Source organism: Scomber japonicus, chromosome 10 (genome assembly GCF_027409825.1).
Source record: "Scomber japonicus isolate fScoJap1 chromosome 10, fScoJap1.pri, whole genome shotgun sequence".
Classification (NCBI taxonomy): Eukaryota; Metazoa; Chordata; class Actinopteri; order Scombriformes; family Scombridae; genus Scomber; species Scomber japonicus.
Genome location: NC_070587.1, coordinates 14,193,954 through 14,215,057, shown reverse-complemented (window position 1 = coordinate 14,215,057; position 21,104 = coordinate 14,193,954).

Sequence of the window (21,104 nt, the reverse complement as noted above, 5' to 3'; positions counted from 1 at the left end):
GCTCTTATAATAGCATGGTGATGCTTGGAAAGCAGAGTTTGAATTATGTAAGGACTGAAGGGAGTTTTGTACACAGACCCCCTGATACCAGTGAAATCAAAGCTGAGGGAACACTGCCCACTCTCATCTTTGTCATACTGAGGGCAGCATTCCTCACTGTAAAGGTTGATTTTGTGGCTGCCATGGCTGGATGTAATTTTCAACTTCACAGGGGGAGATGATTGGTACATGTTAGCCTCTGCCAGACGGCTAGAATATTGTTCAAAATTACCCGCAGTACAGAACAACTTTGTCAGAGGGTAAGGTGCAGTATGGGTGCAGTCAATAAGCCATCTGTCTATTGGACCAAACCGAGAAAGAACATTTATTATAATGAAACATTTTGTTCTTGCTGGTTAGCTGGCATTGTCACTGAAACTTTTGTCTCACACTGTATAGTGAAATCACCATAGGATTATGCTCAAAACACTATTATTTTTTATGTGTTCTTTTGTGTTGCTGTAATGAGTACTTTGTATTACAGTGCACTCTAATAGCTCTGTTTACATGTGTAAAACTTCTTAATATAACTCTAATGCTATGACTTGCCTTGAAACATGGATGCATTCCAAAAGAGTAATGCGAGGTGTTGCCTTTCATAGCAGCAGGCAGGCAGGCAAACTGTCAATCACAACTGTCAATCAATACTACATGGTAGACATCAAAGCCTACTACAAGTCTTCAAATCTTATTAATGAAGCAATAATTTCCAAAATCACCACAAGCACACTTATTAAAGGGCCTGAATTTAGCACTTGAGACCATGATGACATGAATGAAAAAATCTTAATTAGAGGCAGGGATTTTTTTGGAGATCACATCTAGCTGCTGTCTGTGGCATTACACTTTATGGTACTTCCACATTGACTCCAGCCTCAAGTCGTAGTAGTTTCCCCTTGATTTGGGGTGCATTTTTTTGAATTTTTGTGCTTTCATATATTATATGTTTTGTCCTCAGGAGCCACTGTAGGCCCTGAGATAATTCATCACACATGTTTGTCTTACAGAAAAAATTCAAATAAGACACAAGTTACTACAAGATAGACACACGCAATGCACTAATAATGCAGGTTTCATCAATCCTAAACTGATAAGAAAAACTAAAGGTGGTTTAGTCACCTTGGTTTTGCAAACCAAAAAACTCAATCTTAAACACATACAGACACACCACATAATGAAAGAATTTGTGCTTCAGGAAAATACATGAAAGTGTGTTGACAAGCCTTTTGAGTTATTAGCTGATTTTATGTAGTCAGGTCACTATGTCAAAAAAAAAGCAAGTTATCTATGTTTATCTCCTCCCAGTGAACAAATAAACTCTATGAAAGCAAACTTTCCAGCCCCTTGATGTCTACATTCTGTTTATGTAATGTGGTGGGTGAATAATTTCTACAGTCATCAACCTCTCATTTAAACACACAAACGCACACAGTTGACACACACAGTTGCACAGCTGCAAAGCCTCTGCAAATCAACAAGCTGAATATTTGTATATTAGTTGTGTTGTTGCTCATAGTGGATTCAGTTTGATATGCACAGGTGGTGTTACAAAATGAGTAAGAATTCAACATCAGTCCTTGCTTTGTTTCACTGGCTTTATCTATATTAAATATCTATCACCCACACATTTAGGGGAGCAGCGTGCATTTAGAAGACACAAAAGAGACAGCAGCTGGCAAACACATTCTTTTTGAGCAGTGTTTCTCTAATTAATTATATTATAATTACTAATTTTGCATCACCAGTGTGTTAAAGCTACACCAGCAGATGTAGAGCTCTTTCTTCACACAGACACATATATTCACTTTAACTTAAATGCTACAACATGTGTATCCCTGATTTATATAACATAAAAGGGTGTGTTAATATATTATAGATAGTGTTTCAATCCGCCATGCTTTTAGTGATTCTTCTCAGTTTCTCTAGTTAATTATTGATCAGAGCAGTGTTTGAGTGGTGAATAATTAACATGCCAGTGTTGTGGCTGTCAGAATTGCAGTGATGGCAGCAACATGTCAAAGCAATATTGAGAGAAGACTTAAATTATGCAGTTTTGCTGTCACCCTCATTTAGATGTCCTATGACCAGTTTCTGCTATATCAGTAAATCACAGGGGAACAACATAGGATATTCACTGTAACATAACACATGAAACAATATTCAGTTTGGTCATATATTGTCCTGTGATACCTGTGGACAAGTCAGAATAAAAGTCAAATGATTGACTGATACACAAATCATGTCTCAGTCCACATTTTAATGAATTCATAAAAATCCACAGCTTTCTTTCAATGTCCATGAATCCAACCACTACTGCTGAGTTCTACAAAGAAACCAAAGCAAAGTTGAATGTTGCGTGTGCTTTATCTTTTTCCTTTTCTATGTATCTCTTCTACTGAAAGGACTTCAGCTTTCATTACTTTTACTGCCAGAAAAAATACTTTCTTTCAATTATTATCAATATCAAACAACAATAAGCCTGACAACGATTATTTCATTTCGATTCTTCAAAATACATCCCTCCATTGCTGCTCAGCACTAGGATCGTTGCATTGGCAGCGCTGACAGTTTTGAGGAAGCTTCATCATGAAATGGAAATCAGGCAGCTTTGAAAGCCGTCCTCCTCCTGTTTGCTTCAATAACACAATATTTAATAACACAGCAGATTGTAAATACTGTGTATTTTAGAACGTACTAGCCAAAACTCTCCTGAAATTTTCAACCTGGTAATTGGTACTCAACATAATGATTTCTCACAACAAGCTCACTGTAAAAAAAAACAAACAACTAGCCATTATTTTTTTGGTTGAACACAGACATTTGTTATTTATCTCTTAACAATGAAGAAATGGATGGGATAAGTTTGTGAGCCTGTAAACAGGAGGCTAATCTAAACTGTGTACCAACTCTTCTGGCATTGGTTAGTGCATCATGACTAATCGGTGTTGCCTGCACCAAATCAAGTAAACAGACCTACACTGTGCGTGTCAGTTTGCATAAGTTATGTGTTAAAGGGCATTTCTCTGACATTATCTTTTTCCCACTACTTCCTTACACTGTGTGAGTTTGTCTTCCGCAGGGCCTCTGAGTGGGTTGTAGACTGGCAATGTCTGATGTCAGATCAGACTTCTTTTATATATTTTTCTGTTAATAGCTCCATGATTCCCCTCAGCTCACCAACAGTACAAGATCTTTGTCTTTGTACTGTTACTGCAGCACTTTGCATTGTGCTCCCTTCAGGAGAGACATAGCCTGTCAGTCTCCGTTCTTGCATGGCACATATCATTTATTAACAGTGGCAGATTTACCATTCAAAGTTATTTTTTATCACTCATTTTTGAAAAATGGATCCATGATGTCAGACAGAGACAAGGTGGCTTCTCATCTTTAACTAACAATCTTTTACAATCTGAAATGACAACAGTCACTGGCAGATTTGCTCAGCTAGCTAATTCAGCTATTGTTTTAAACATTCTGTCTGACTGACATTTGACATGTTTCCACCTGAATCATTTTAAAATGAGAACTCTGTTAAAGGAGTTGTGGTAGACTTGTCTGAAAACATTTAACACAAAGATGAAATATTTTACAAAACACTGCTGAGTTGAAGATTAAACAAATATTATTGTACAATAAGGAGATATCATACAAAAAGCTAAGAGCATGTCTAAACTATTATAGTCTCTGAACCAACAAACAAATTATCTGTGATTGGTCAAACATGTCAACCTATACGTGTACAGAATTTCAGTTTCAAATCTAAAAAAACCATATAAACCAAGAGACTGTCAGCCAACCTAACGTACTGTAGCATTATAACTTCTTAATGGTTATCTAACTGAACAGTCTGTGTGCAAACTTTGTCAACAAAATACTAATATTTAGTAAAACACCAGCATTTAGTTAAATACCAACATTTAATTAAATGGTCATTTTGATTTGTAGTAACTTAACAATGTCCAGAACATTTAGTTGTGATACTGTTTGACCTACCTTAAGTTCCCCGGTTTCTGTGCATCAATGGAGCGTCAGCATCACCTTGCGTGTGTGTGTGTGTGCGCGTGTGTGAGATGCTGCCAGAAGCAGTGAAAACGTGGACTGGGTTTTCTCTTTATAAACATTAGGAATGGATTTGATAATGAAGCACTTCCACAGCGCTCTAAAAACAGCGCTTGTTGTGCCTAGTTACAGTTGCTATAATATTTAAATATTCGCTAGTCAGGGATGGGGTTTATCAAACTGTCAGTTGCCTGAATGATACTTACTTTGATTTACAGTGTCAGTTGGAATTTATTCCTTTTGTAAATTATGGCTCTAATTTGACTTCACTATTAAATTCCTGAAATGTTTCCTGCAGTTGGATTACAGCCATTTCTATGTTTGAATGTCAGTTTTCTCTTGGGAGGAGCTCATCTGGGTAGAAGTAGTTAAGGCGGAGAGAGGAGCTGTCCACTTTATATACTGCATTCCCCATGGAAATAGAAAGAGAAGTAAACACATGGCTCCCAGCGGTTTGCTGATGCCAGACCTGCTGGTATAGCTGGCTACACAGATGTCTGAGTGGGGGGAGTGGGAATGAGGCAAAGAGACCATCAGCCCAACCATCTAACTCGACACAGTGACATATGGACTGCCTGTCAATTGCAATTATTAATTTGATATTTCCCAGCCCCAGGAGCGTGGCACAACATGCTGCCCAGAGTCAGTATAATCAAATTACCGGTGCCTAAGTAATGGCTGGCCATACACCACTGCTTCCCCTGACTAAAATTTTAATTCTGCCATGCTGTCTCTGTGGATGAAAAATAGGATATGAATCGATAACTGCAGACGGTCCTCCAGAAGAGTGTTTATTGCTGGAATGAATGCACACATTGTTTTGGATCCAGTATTATGCTTTAGGGGTGGATTTTGCAGGTAAATAAAATTTAGGGTAAGAATGAGATACTTGAATGGGTCCACTTAATTCTCTGGTATTGTGATATCCAGGAAAAATGTTGCACCTACAGCATCAGTATTACTTTTTATTTGTTGTTGATTCTCCTCATACTTTTCTACAATATCCTGTAGACCAATGCATTTAATAAGAACAAGAAATTTCATTGTTGCAGCACTTTTCCAAATAGTTACAAGATTTTTTGCAATCTATAAAATATCAATAAGTTGGGAAAAAAAACTGAAGAAAGAATGAACATAAGACTGCAGAAAAATAAGACAAATAGAAAAAGACTGAAAATACACAAGTATAGACCTGTCAGTTCATTCAATGTCAACATTCAGTGCTAACACAGGAAAAAGTGTGAGACCAAGGTGGATAGTAAGGATGAGTAGGATGGAGTAGTAGATGTAACACATTCAGCTTTGATGCAGTAGACAGGAGTTTGCAGGCCTAACCATACAGATATCACAGAAAGCAGCAAATGTAGGTAAACAATGTAAAATAAAACAATGTAAAATAAAAAAATCATTTAATATACGTCTGGGAAACAGCACCAAAAAATAACATCCCCACCTTTTTTAAACTTGTATTTGATTCGCAATCTTAATAGATTTTTGTTTGTCTGAAAAATGCAGGATCATATTTCTTTAAACAGTTGTGCAAGAATGATGAAAAAAGTTGCACCGCATGCAAGGCTGCTATAATTATTCATAAAATACAGGTTATCCCACACAGTTATTGACTGTCAGTGATAGTTCGTTACTGTGGTGTTATTATCGGTTTCAGCACAGATAGAGCAAAAAGGTCCTCTCATGAATTGATCTGCTGTTGTTTGTGTTTCTTTACAAGACATCATCCCGAGATTTGCAGACTGTTGCAAGTTAGCATTTGCTAGGGACAAAATGAACAATACAGAACCTGGAAACTGTTTAGCTGACTTCCAGCATCTCGACGCTCGTAACCATCATAATCAACTAACATAAACTGAGAGCAGACCAGCATCATTTTGAGTATGTCCTATGTGACCATTAAATTCACCACGAGATGGCCAGAGACAGCTAGCCACCTGGAGTCACAGCAAACCCGTCAACTGCAGCAGGTGTGTGCAGTTATGTCACAGTTTATGGGACTGTCTTGACTCAAAAATGTAGTAGCTATCATGCAAGCAAGACTTTTTGACAAAAATTAGTTCACAAATGACATTTTTTTGTGCATATTGTAACTTAATTTGCATGATTTCAACATTTTACAAACATTTCAATTAACAATGGAGGTTTTGTAGAATTATCCAACACTGATGTTCTTGTCAGGTGACAGGGTTGCCTATTGAAAGTGCTCCATCTCATTTATCCATCTCATTCAGTTTCACTCTTACCTGGAATAACCACGAGAGCCCATCATACAGTAATACTTATTTTGTAATAATAACAAATTAAGTGGAATTGTGGTTGTTACTTATAGAGAGGGATATACATCTTGATTCTAGCAGCAACAGCCCATCAGAAAGCTTTTTCCATGATATGCGGCCGGTCTGGACAGAAAAGGCAAGGTCACCATTGTGTTATCCTTAAATTGCTCAGACAAGATGAGCAATTATTCAATAATTATACCGACTTTTTTTAAAAACTAACTTCTCCAGACCATTTCTAATTCTGCTCACTGCACTGGTGTACCCTGCACTTACAGACAGTAATCCTTAAACAAGTAAGTGCAGGTATTTCAGAAACCTCTTCACGGGACACCACCTAAGCTCTCATATGTTAGCCCTGTTCTGCTAGATTAATCCCAATCAATATTAATTAATGCTAATCAATGCCGAGCAATCTTTTTCAACCTCAGTGGACTGAACCAAACTAATGAAATTAATGAAGTGCAGTGCTTGGGAAAACAGACTCTGCTCCAGGTTTTGTGCAGCATCTGCTCACAGAGTTTTTGTGTGCGGTACAGTACTTACAGTACAAAACACGGCTTTTGATTTATGGTTCCATTTCCCCAATGAGGGTACACTCTTCTGACTAGAGGACAAATATTTATTGTATTATATGCTTCTTGATCGAATTTGAATAAAGCTCAACAAGGAAGAACAACAATCAGAGCCCAGAGATTAGCAGAGGACTAAACCAAACACGATATGCAATTTCTATGTGAGTAGCTCTACACATGTAAATGCCAAAAACATTACATGTACACCACCCTCAAAGGAAGACTCCCTCTTAAAAGTCTCGCCTGCCTAGAATGTAATTTTCCTGCAATAAGGTTTATCAATAATTTGTTCAAGCATGTCCTGCTCTGCAAATGGAGTGATGATTACTAGTGGAGACTCCTAATTGCCTTGTAAATGAGAACAGAATTACCAATATGTCAACTTGCATCCAATGAACTGTGTGTTTGCTCAAAACCACTGAGTCAAGACATCCAAAATAATAATAATAATAACTTGTAAAGGTCTTACTGCAACAGAGACTACGACGGGATCACATCAGTTCAATTTTTTTTTCTTGTCAGTGAAGTTTCCTTTGATGGTGGGAAAAGATCAGTGTCAGCCTGAGGTATTTTCATTGATGGCTCAAAACACAAGAAGCCAGTGACATTATATCTAACATATTGTTCGCCTGTGAGCGTGAATAGCACCCTGACAAGGTGCTAGACCCTCTTCACAGCTTGTTCCTGTTCATAGCATTTCACAGTAGCATCTGTTGCATGTACTCCTTTACGTGAGCAGAGAGATCGAGTCATGGAATGTTTGGTTTTGTTTATTTTATTTAAAAAAAAAACTGACATAGTTAATGTGAGATGTAAGGGTTAGGGGCAGCTTTAATTTGAAAATGTTATAACTCAGATTTTTTTTTAAAGAAATTAGATCATTTTTTAAAAAATTCTCCTTTATCTATAATGCTTCTGATTGGTCAAAAAACATCTTCCTATGTATAATGACTATTATACATTAAGGAGGCATGAAACTGTTAGCCATCATTTCTTGCTGCTGGTTAACATGTAAGTGAGTTCAAAGTAACAATCTCCTGTGTCTGATCTTGGAAATCCCTGCACATACAGTGAAGGCAAGTGGGATTCATCCAGATTTCTGGCAAGTCCAGTTCCATGTGACAGTTTACTGTGTTTGAACACCTCCCACTCAAAATAAACAATACGAAGAAACAGGAATTCAGGCTGAAGCTTTAACATATTCTGTCAGGACTGGGCAATTCTGAAAAAGATAGCTTTGCTGCAGCTGCTAGACTTTCCAAAGTTTTGCTTGAGTCATTCCTGTTCCTTTATTTCATCAGCTGGATTTGTGGTCCTGAATGTAAAACACACCTACAGAACATTTCAAATAATGGCAGCAAACTACACGGTCTCCCACAGTGTATCTGCAATTCATTATTCTGCTGTGATTCATCCGTCTTAGTCACAGTAAAAATGTCCTGTCTTGCAAGCACCTTGAAAGAGGTCTTTTTTTAATGGAGGTTACATTTGTCAACGTCTAATGCGATTGATCAAACTGATGAGCCCTCATCGAACAGTGTTCCTCACCCATATGGACTTCAATCTGGGTGTGATTTCTTCCTCTCCTGTTTCTTAGAGGTAAAGTGCTGTACCTGCAGCGTCTGCAGCACTGTGTCAGGTCCTCTGCACATGTGTAAGAGTTTAATTATTGAAATGGGGATTTGTCGTTTTGGTAGCTGATGCACAATGTAAGCTTGGTTTGTTTACTGCAAAGTTCAAAAAGGCTCAGAGAGAGAAATAATAATACTGATATATACATGGAAGTGCTTGTGTTTTTGATTATGCTGTTGTGTTTGAATTACAGCGTTGTAAATTATAGATTTAATGTTTTAGTGTTGGAAGGATGTTGTTAATCAAAGCTAAAGATTATATTTTCTTTCCTATGTGAAATATTAATAGAATATTTCTGTAGACTACACTTCTAAGACTAGTGATTCACTTTTGAATACCTGTGAGCGGTTTCCCATATAATTAATTCAGGTAAGATCGCCACATCCCTGCTGATTTCATTTGACTTTTTCCACAGTTTAAACAACAGGGCTGCTGTTTCACAGGGACGTTTTGGCCCAGGGGGACAGACAGGAACAGGAGAGTGGTGGACTCATACTGTGACGGTAAAACACCTTTGGGAAATTTTGTCAGACAAGTGGACAACAAAAAGGGTTTCAATTCCTGTAATTGTTTGTACCAGCCACTTCAAACAGTAAATACTGCTCAGGTGGAGGCTGTAAATGTTTGCAGTCCAGCCAAGCCTCCGTGGCAAGCATTACTAGAGTATCTGTTGATGGGAGAAAGCTGAATTTGTGCTGAAGTTGTTTTTGATCCCCTCCTTTTCTGATTCCATGTCAGTATTCATTTTCACTTGTCTTTGATAGTTTCCTTGGAGCAGATACTGAGCATGTGCACAGCATAGGAAAATAACATTTCTGAAAAGAAACACACACCATTTAATGGCATACAGAGCTATATCAATTCTTGATATAGCTCTTGATTGAATAATCAACCTCAAAAATGGATAGTACAGTACAGCCGATGTGACACTGTAGGTAGTGCATTTTGTTGTTGCTACAATATATACTGTATCCCACATTTTAACTGTGCTAAATGTATGATATGGTAATTCTAGTTTTTGCTTTGTTTAACAGAGCAACAGCGGCATTATGAACACAACTATGCATAGTCGTTGACATGTTTCTATAGATAGTAGAAGATAATGGATAGCTCTGGAGAGGCTCAGATGAGATCAGTGAAGTAGGAACTCAGCAGGAGATGAAGCGAACAAGGGATCCTTATTTTCGCTCCGTATGTACAGTACATACCTGCAGGAGGCAGTAAATTGATTCACCAAGCTTGCAAAATCAATAGTAACCTGCTAGGGTTGCCACTCATTGCATCAAAGCAATAAAAACAGTAAACCTGGCCTGCCTCAGATGTAAACAACATAAATGTAAAGATGATGGAATAAGAGGAATGGGGGAATAAGAAGAAGAAAAAAAAGCCAAACAAAACACTCATGTTCATGCCAGTGTTTTTGCACAAGGGAAATTTTTAATGCTCATACATACATTAATACATTTGCTGCTGATTTGCTGGGGTTTAACCGTATTGTGCTTGTATAGGCATGGCTGATCGATTGCAGGTGCTAGGACAAAAACCTGTGTAAGATTTCACTGTGCATAAACTGATAAGCTTCTCTTTGAATGACACACTCCACAGGAATCATGATATGCTGTGTTGTGTTTCTTCATTTACGTATCATCTGGACTGGAACATCAGAGCTTCTTCAGAGCGATCCTATTATTAAAAGAAAAACAAAAAGGGAGAAAAAAAGGAAGGAAATACATAATCTAATAATGAAATCATTATCATATTTTGATTCATGAAGAGTCAAAGAATACGAAAGATCAAGATACGATCTAATCATTTCATATTACCATTGCTAAGCAGAAGAAAACAGTTATCCTAGCTAAAGGGGAGTGATGAGGCAAACCTAATCATCCATTGATTTTATAGACGCAGTCCACTGTGATTATAAGCCAGGTTTCTATTTGGATAGAAAACAAAATCAATTAAAACATATATGTGGTAAAAGTTTTCTAGTTTGGTAACTAACATTTTAAATATCGTGTTTATGTCTATAATCCATATTCTCACCACTGTATGCTTGCTTGCTAAACACTAACAGAATAAACATTACATTTTTCCTATACTATACAAAGAGCACCAAAGCAAAGCAGCACAGCATTTGTCAGTTGTTTCCCTTTTAAAAACAAAGCAGAGCTGTTTTTTTTTTATCTTAACAGCTTGGTAGATGGTGCAGACCCTCTCCTGGAGTAGAGGCAAAGGGCATCATGTGAAGATGAATCACTGCTGCTCAGTCTACAGACAGAGTCGGCCAGTGCTGAGGTCAAAAAACGCCAGCTGCTACACAAAGTTGTCAGTTCCAAACCAGTAGAGCTGTGGGGGTACAATCCAGTGTTTGTGACAGATACTCTCTTGAATGCAGAGGACGCTGCTTTGCCTTTATCTTCTTCAATTCAGATGCCTGATATGTCTGAAGTTAATTGTTGCCATAGAAACAGGGATAAGAGGAGAGGGATGCTTCTTGGGCGTGTTTGTAATTATCTTATATATATATATGTACTCTAACCCCACTTTTCATATTTTGTAAAACATCAATGTGCCGTGGTATGTATGAGTGAAGGAATATGATTTTAGTGTAAGTTATGCTGTACTTTTTTATTCCTTTTATTTTTAACTAGAGCAACAATTAATGTTTAGGAAGCAATTATTTCACTCAGCAGGGTGAGGGCAATTTCAAGCTCTTTTCCTCTTCCTCTCGACACGCAGAAGGTGCAAGGCTGATCAAAATACAAAATATAAGTCTGTGGCATTTTCAAATATTCTACCAAATTACCCTGAGATATTGGTTAATGGCGTATTGAATCTAATCTCCAAGCAAGTAACACAAGGCAAGTTAACGTCACCTAGTGCACTCACTCTCACATTGTCTCAGCCTTGTTGCTTACTTGTGTTCACTGTATTCTTCATTAATTCCAATAAATGCATGCTGCTGCAATGAAGCATGCAAAGTCAGAGCTCCCGTTTCCTTTCATTTGGTGGGAGATCACAAAGCCAATACATCACACAGGGGTTTCTAGCGCCCTCCCTGCTGACCATGGCTAAATGGTGTTTTTGCTCTGCTGAACACTAATCCTTCTGTCTGATAAGGCCCATTATATCAGGGGTGTAGCCAGCCCGGTTCAGTTTGAACAGACATTGAACCCATCTGTAGCAGACAACACATCCTGCATGTTTAGAATAGCACCACATGTCTTTGTTGCACCACAGTGGATCATTTCTTCCTCTCAATATTCAAAGGCAAGTATGGATTTGTTAAAGGTCTTACTGACAGATCAGAAACTCCTTGAAAAGTGTAAACTGTGCTGTTGCACACCTGTCTGTCATAATGCAAGGTAGAATCAGATTCAATCTTTTGTTTTTTATTTAATTTAGCACAATGCATTAGTGGCTCATAATTCATAATAGACAGACAGACAAAAATCAGGAGTTTGTAATACATCAACCATGTTAAGACCATTATATGAGCCATTATCCACTACATCTGTACATTAGGTTTTATTGCAAAATGAAGTTTAGTCTCATGAAACTCATTTGGAAGTCAGCAGATCTATCATCGGCTCTCAGACCCAGACAGCTGCATGGAAATGAGGAGCCAAACAGATGCACTTTATTTGTGCAAGAGCATTCAGGCATTGTTATTTTTCTCTCTCTGAAAATGAGGAGCTGTGGCTGGACATTCACAGCCTGAGGGGATGGAAATTTAACTTAGAAATGGCTCATATATCAAAGCCCACAATCATTGGTATTCTTTGTAGTGTATTTTAATGACATACATCAGCCATTTCAGTATTATGGTCGGCGATAGAGCATGTGTGATGCCATTAGATGATATTTTGCTGCTAAAACATCCCAACCCCTAAAATCCTCAGAAAGAAAACAAAAGATCTGTCTTTTTTATTGTACTTGGCAAAGGAACATGCTCCAACAAGTCCTACTGTAGAAATTAAACGACAAAATATGCTGGTGGTCAGGGGTGTTGTGTAGTCAATTATTTTGAGAGGACACAGATTCACTTAAAAACAGTTTTTAGTGACACTAGGTCTTGACTCTGTTTAAAAATAAATAAATATATAAACAAGTAAAAATCGTTTGGAAGCAGACAGTAATGTTTACTTATAACCATTATTTGTGGGTCATACTTAAAACCACTCAAGTCACACTAAAATGGAAAATAAAAATTTGAAGCTAATTTAAAGATTCATTCAAGTCATGCTGTTTTATGGCATAAGCTGTGGTTGATTAATCATACCTCACACTGGGTGAAGGTACACAAACAACTTAATTCGGATTTAGGAAAGGTTTGGGTTAAAATAAGAAGCTACTTTGTTAAGTTGCTATAATAACCATGTGGTTACAGTTTGGGAATGTTTGTGTTAAAAAAAAGTCGAAATATGACCAAAAGTTCCTACGCTTGAGGTGAGGAGAAAAGTTGATGTATTGATAAAAGCAAAATGTAACAAAGTGCATTAGAAAGGATTAATAGTCATTTTAAATTACTTTTTCAATCCACAAGGACAAAGTGCAGGAAAGTACAGTAGGCATGTTATTTAAATGTCCCGAAGCCATTCTTTGTGTCTTGGCAGCGTTCAATACGTTCAATACGTTCAATACGTTCAATACGTAATAAGCAACATAGGCTTGTTATCAAAATGCTCCACGAGCAAGAAGCTGTGATGTTGGCTGTTCTCTCCCTTTTCACTGTCCATTATGCTCTCCATGTTTTTCCATTGCTTCTGCTTTTACTATCACCCTATTAAGGTCACCACATTGTACCATCATCTTTTTTTGTTGTTTACTGTGTTGAATAGGAGAGTCAGCCCAACCAACTTTTTAATTTGATGCACGCAGCCATTAATGTTTGCAAAACCATAGTGTTTGGAAAGATACATTAATTCTTCTTTTGTTGATTTTCTGAAATTAAAATTTGTGCTAGATTTAGAAACCTGACTAGTGCAATGTTTTCGTTTGGTTGACCATTTTGACCTCCTCACTATAGACGGATTTTCTCTTCTGGAGCATTTGCTGAAATGACCGAGTCTTTTTGGCTGAACCACAACAGCGGGGCTAGCACTACAACTGCAATTGTATGTCCATCAACTGACTAACTGACTGAGTGATGAATTTACACCATCAGTCAGTTGGTGGCAGCTGAATCAGTTTGAAGGCCACCGAAGTATCCTAGAATGCAGGGGCGGGCTGGCCATAGGGAGGTTCGGGAGGTTTCCCAAACGGCCCCTCTCAATTTGAGCAGTTCCTTTTCCTGTTTAAAAAAAAGGAAAGAGGAGCGAAGCGGATTAGCAAACATGCCCAAAAGAAAGAAGCCAGAAAAAGAGATGGGAGGAGCAGAAAAACTAAGGCCAAAAAATAAAAAGGTTGCAGCCAAATGTGCCACAGTCAGTGATGACACAGGACCGAGCAGCAGCAGCATGGCAGGTAACAAGCACTGTCTATATGGTCCTATCATCCCAGACTTATAGTGTGTTTGTGTTTTTGGATGTGTTCAGGGCACATAAAAACATTACAGGTAGCCTATCAGCAATGTTACAGCATACGTGCATAAATCACTTATCTGCTTTATCAATTCAAAATAAAATGTATACTGGCTGACCAGAAAAGCACACGCATTTCTTTATTGCAAAAAAAAACATATTTCAGGAGAGTGCACATGTGTAAAGTTGTTTTCATGTTTTGTCTCTACAATAATGAATAGCCATTTTCACCAGCTCAAGAAAAATACGTTAAAGTGATTAATTAATTTGCAGTGTCTGTGTGTGTGCATGTGTGTGTATGGTGCTTTTCCACTTGCGTCCTTCGTGCGATCAGACAAAAGGCCTCTCCAAGCCAAGCTCCCGGGCTGAATTTCAACCCAACATTAAGCTGTTGTAATATGTCATTTCATTTAGTTTTAATATTTTTCAGGTAAAAAACTAACCATTTAGATTCCCAACATGTGATCAGTTAATCCAAATGAAAAGCATTTCATTCATGGTCCAGCCATATGCATGGTTTTGACATAGTCTTATTTCTATTTTTTCGTTGGAGGACAAGTCATGTTTTTTGAGTGAGTTCAAGGAGGTTGTAGACCTCATCTATTCATGTCTTTTTACCTATTGTTTCCCCACAACACCCAGTCTGCTCACAGATCAACCACCTGGGGCGCTGTGGGAGCACACACATCAGCAGGAAAATTGGTTTCCTTTCCTCTTCCTCCTCCTCCTGCTGCTGTTGTTGTTGTGTCTCTTCTGCAGCTGCAGAGTCTTTATTAATGTCATCAAGGGTCTATTCTGTTGATCTTTCAAAGAGGTAACATCTTACACATGAAGCATGGAGGAATCTTGGGAATATAATGTCAAGGGAATAGACTCAGACATTGCAGGGAGTGCTCAGACTCACTCCCCCATAACTTCCTCTGCCTGCTCCATCTCAACATCACACACATGCTCGTCTTTCTCTGCCCCTCCGATCGCATGTATGCCTGCATTCTATTTTGGTATGTTTGTGCTGTGTACTGTATGATGTGGATGTCATTATGGGAGGAAAACGACCACACTAATGAGGTTTTGGGGAACATAATCCCATTAATTAATTGTTTCTGTTTTTTTTGTTTTTTTTTCCACACAAGTAACCCAAGAGTTAAGGGAATGCAATTTTATTTACCTTATACAAAGATAGCAGTTTTCTCTCATGATGTGTTTATTGTGGGTGGTGTCGATGATACCTCGTCTGATTTGATCATCCCTTGTTTATCCCCTCACAAGACTGTCATTTTGGGTCTTCAGTTAAATATCTTGAGTTTTGCAAACATTGCCATAACACTGGGCACATATATTAATCTTGTTGACTCTGTCCAATAGTTTGGTTTTAATTAGCATGTTAAACTAAGGTGGTGGCACACACATGCTCAAAATCAGCATGTTAATATTGCCACAATAAGCATCAGTTAGTATCCTGACATTAGTTTTTAGCTCAACTGTCTCCAAATGCAGCCTTTCGACCCGCTGATAATGCAGATTACGCAGCATTTGCACCCACAATCTGCCCAGTTTTAAGGTCTTATCCATAAAATATTTTTGCATTAATGATATGCTGGTGCAAACATGACCATTGAGTACAATTTGCCCTCGTTTTGCATCGATTTCTCCACATTTCAGGATACTAATTGGTCCATAATGAAAACGGCAGAGAGCACAAAAGCTTTAAATTTCATGTCTTTAATTAACAGGGGTATGCACAAACAGAGCTCCTCACAATCACAAATAAACGTTCATGTAATTTGCTTCTTTTGCTTCTTTAGTGTTTTGCATCTATAACAATCTGCTGAAATGTCAGATATCGTACCATGTCCAAATGTGACTCAGACAGGTCTGAAACGTGTTAGACTAGTGTCTGAATCTTACAGTAATGCTGTTCAGGTGTCACTGAATGTATTTCACATAAATCATAATGTTGTGTTTGTTGTCCACAGCTGCCTGCAGCATCATAGAGCAGCTGATATGACAAGTGCATATCCAAACTGACAAAGAGGCTGATCGCATTTACGCACATAGCATAGCAGCGGTAACTTCATTAACACCAGATTGGTCACGATCTGATGGTAATAAATGTTCTGTGTTCTGCTACACATCTACACAGGTCATCTGTTACACTCAGATTCAGGAGTATGTATATGATTGTTCACGTCAGACGCTTTTGGTGTGAACGCCTCTTAAGGGATGAAACCCTGAGCTGTTTTATTTCTAAGAAGCTGAAAGTCCCAGATAAGCCTAAAAGCGTTATTGTAATTGATTATCTCTTTATATGATAAACGTTTTTTGTTGATAAGATATGGAGTTCCTTTACAAAGGTTGGTCAATTGTGAAGACACTGGGCACAACGATGGTCCAGGTTTAACCCTGACAAAGTCTGACATGTTGCATTTTGTAAGATTCTGTATGTTAGAATAATTCTGTATGTCAATAAACCAGACCAAAATATGTTCAAATATTTAATAGAAGATGATTATTTATTTATCTTGGCAGTATTTCAAATTCATCAATACACAATGAGCCACCTCCAAATTCTGCTACCAACAGAAGCTCACACAAAATGCACTTTATTACAATTGCACTTTTCATTTTGTGTTTTGTAGTTCTCATAAGGCCACAGCATCTGTTTATTTTTAAAGTGTATTTGTTTGTTTTTTGTGTGTACAGTGCTCTCGCTGCACACTCATATGACCTTTGATGAGAATTTACTTTCAGTGTCACTTCAGCAATCAGCTTACCATGTACACTGGATGATTGTTTTAATTAACATACCCTGTTTAAATGTCAAGAGCTCAAACAAATAAAGATAATATCAAAAGCGCTTTCAACTTTATCTAGCCCCCTGTGCCTTGACATAACACAGCAGCCTTCTGCTTGGTAAAGAATGTAATGTCAACTTTGGATAATCCATCCAAATCACCTCTCCTGCTTCAGGAAGAAAGGTAATTGCTTAATCTTCTTCTACGGAAAAAAAGTTAAGTTATTTTACATACAGTATACTAAAAGAAAACAGCTTTAGTGAGTTACCTTGTACTCTGCTAAACTATACCATCCTGTGTAATATAGCACAGCATTTCTAATGAGTGTGAATGTAAAGCTTGCAAGTATTCACAGAATCATCTTTATTGTTACTTATGAGTGATGTTCACTTTTCTTTTCATTTTCAGCTATTGTCTTCGGTATACCAACATTATAAATCACAGTATTAACTGTGCTTTACAGGTAATTAAATTCTGGTTTGCACTGAGGTGACCAAATGATTAAACTTTTATTTAAAAGACTGTTTTGATTTGTCAGTTTTCAAGGATCTGGGGTTAATTATATTTATTTATTGGTTCAAAAGACCAAAATGGTATGATTGATGAAGAACTAGATTATGTTTCTTTCCTAGTAGATGCTTAAGCCTTTTACAGTGAAAAACATCCTTGTAGTGTTCAAGGTTTGATTTTGAACATTTAGTTACATTTAGAACATTAAGATACAGATACTTTTATTTCAGGGCTATGGCAGACACATTCATGAGGGAACATGAATATTTACAGACACACATTGTGTGCTTAATATTAATGTCGATTTTATTTAAAATGTGACATTTCCTGTCACTTGATAAGAATTTAAAGTACATTTAGCATCAATCATTACATCAAACAGAAACTGTCCACATAGCACTGTACAGGAGGGGAGGGCAGCAGTGGTTGCAAATTTATATTTTACTCATTATCCTGTGATCATAATTAAAGTATCTCATTATCTCAATGTCATTTTTTTTTTCTCATGATGGGAGCTGAATGGTTTAATTATGGCTTTCTCAAAATTGCTGGTTAATTATGCTGATTGAGGTAGCATGTTCTGCCTGTGTCATACATGTACCCTGTCTATTATCAAATTTGAGGGTCATTATATTTCTGGATGCAAGATGCCCCCTACTTCTACTACTTGAGAGTGACTTTAAATAAATAGTCTTTGGTCACCAATGAAAAAAGTTACACAGTTATGTGCCACAAAATCAGTATAATAACAACAACAATAATAATGATAATTTTATAATGTGTATATATATATATATACATGCCTCACAGACTTTTAATGTTTTCTCCCTCTGCCTCTTGCCTCTGTATTAGACAATGATATTTGAAATTGAGTGGGGCATGAAGAATTATTTTAACTTCGGAGAAACCACACTTTATGATAGTTTGGGTAACCTGTCCTACTGAATAGGTTTATAATCTCTTATCTGTGGTGGCGAAATTATACAGTGAAGGATTATGAAGTTTAATCTTAACAGGGACTTTGGAGAAATAAATTATTTTCCTTTCTTAGTCCATCAATATAAAATGATATTAGAAAGGATTTTGCCACCTCTGAATGAGACAGGAATGAATCTTCAGCATCCCCTCAAAACACAACAGAAACCCACACATGGGCATCACTTCCCACTCTCTGTTAGTGTTGCTGTGATTATTTCTTGCTCTGTTGCTTTCATCATCTGTGTGTTAAGCTCAATCAGTCAAAGTGAAGATGAATCCGCTTCTGTGAAAGCTACACACGGCCTTTCATTTGCTTTATTATGTGGTAAGACTTAAGCTATCATCGGGCTGTCTTCCTCAACATTAAAGGAACAAACTCACAGCACAGCCCTTATTATGTTGCTTGATAACTAATAGCAGAAATTATGCAGATTTCCAGCTAGGAATGAAATTATGTGTCCATCATGTGAATGTGTAATAGTGTTAAATAATTGATTGGCATTAATAGAAATGTGGAGCCTTTCTATAGCAGAATATGAAAATGTTTCTCAGGATGACTGATCTGTTTTTAAGCCTAGAACAACACATAAAACTTCTCTGGAGTGTGGATTTCATAAAAGCTTCTAAAGCCTATTCCACCAATACTACATGTGATACACTGTACCAGATAAATAATTGCCTTATCCAGTTTGAATTGATGTCTTGACCATTAAATAAATTTACTTTGCTACAATAAATTTGCAAAGTAGAACCGATAAGTTTATAAAGGTTTTATATCAAACTCAGCTGCACATGCATAAAGCAAGAGGTCAAAATCAAGGTCGGTCTGTATTATTACACCACTGTTATAGTATCATATTCTTTTTCAGTACTAAGAAAAAAATCTATCCAGCAATCAATCTACCATTCCAGTGCATCATATATCATGCATTATGAGTTGTTGTTGCTGAATGTTAAATTCATGTAAGTCAAAGACTCATCAAATCTCTCGTGGCTGCTATCCATGCCTACAGCTGACACCCACAGGTTTGTTTCCAGCCTCAGCAGAATGTGAAACAATCTTTCTTGGGGAACAGTACAATTTCTGTGTACATCATCCCCCTGAGGAGCAGCACAGTGGCTCTTTATGATGTCGAGAGATAACCTTCGTGTATCTGGGTAGTACGCGAGAGGACTACACTTCAGAGTGTTCGTGGTTGTATCTCCAGATCATAGCTTCCAGTATCAGATAACCAGGCTGCTTAAACTCCCAGCAGAGACAGATTTTTGCTAAAGTCACCTGGTCTGGACTTATCTCAGCTGGACCTGAGAATTTTCTGGCTTTAATCTAAAGCCAGAATCAGCACGACTGCATAATCTCACTGCCATTCTCAATGCAGAGTCAAAGAAACGTTCTAAAGACAGCCTTGAGGAGATTCAGCAGGTGAAAATCCAGCTCTTGAGAGAAAGGTGTGCTGAATTTGATTCAGCAGTGTAAAACTGTAGGATACACTTGCTGCATATTGAATGGTAGATATCAAGCCACAGGGAAAAGGGGAAAGATAGAAGATAGAAGGACAGAAAAGGGATGTAATTTTATTGAGATGAGAAAGACGCTGGGTTTGTTGATCAAGTTATTTTTTATGTAGACATCCGCCGATCTCTATCCGGATTTTCTCAATAATCCTGTCTTTCAATTTAGTGCCTCAATCCCGTCTTCACTGGGGTAAACAACATGGCCAGCCACAATTTTCTCTTTGTTGCTTGTTACACCAACCCCCACCATGTTCTCACACAAATGGATGCTCTGGAAACTTGATTTATTTATTGGTAGATTTATCTCAAATGCTAACCCTTATGTTCAAATATTAATCATTCATCTATTTTCCCAACACAATTTGTATCGATCTTTATCAACACAGACTTTCTGAGTTGTTACAGTAGGAGCACTTGTAACTAATAACATGACTTGAGGCTCCATTTGATTTTTGCTAGTGAGCCTGCATCCGCCATACCAGGGCAGCATGAAACTATACGTTGTGAAGTTATTAAGTGTACAATAATAACCATGTGTCCTTGAAATTATGTTTATGCAATTAATTTGCAATGGAAAATAAACTTTGAAGGAAACATAATGCCACCCAAATTACATTTAAAATAACAACAACAAAAAGCAAGATAATGAGGAAGTGTTTGTAATAAACATATGCCAAGTTTCAAAATATTCCCTATTTAACATATCTACCAAATGTTCTTGGCCAAAGTATTTCATTTTTATTCTCAACAAAATCCACTCTTTATATCCGCCTCTATACGCTGCAGCTCGAGTTTTAACCAGAACAAAGAGATCAGAGCACATTACTCCAGTTCTATAGTCTTTACACTGGCTCCCAGTCAGCTATAGAATAGATTTTAAAGTTCTGCTACTGGTCTACAAATCACTGAATGGTTTAGGTCCAGAATACATGAATGTCTTGTTAGTAGATCTACTGACTCAGGTCAGATAGTTGAGCCCAGAGCTCAAACTAAACATGGTGAAGCAGCTTTTAGCTGTTATGCTGCACACAACTGGAACAAACTACCAGCAGAACTGAAATCAGCCCCAACTGTGAACACTTTTAAATCCAGGTTAAAAACATTTCTGTTCTCCTGTGCTTATGATTGAGCTCTTTTAAAGCACTTTACATTTTAATCTTTCATTTGCACTCTATGTACTTTTAATGATTT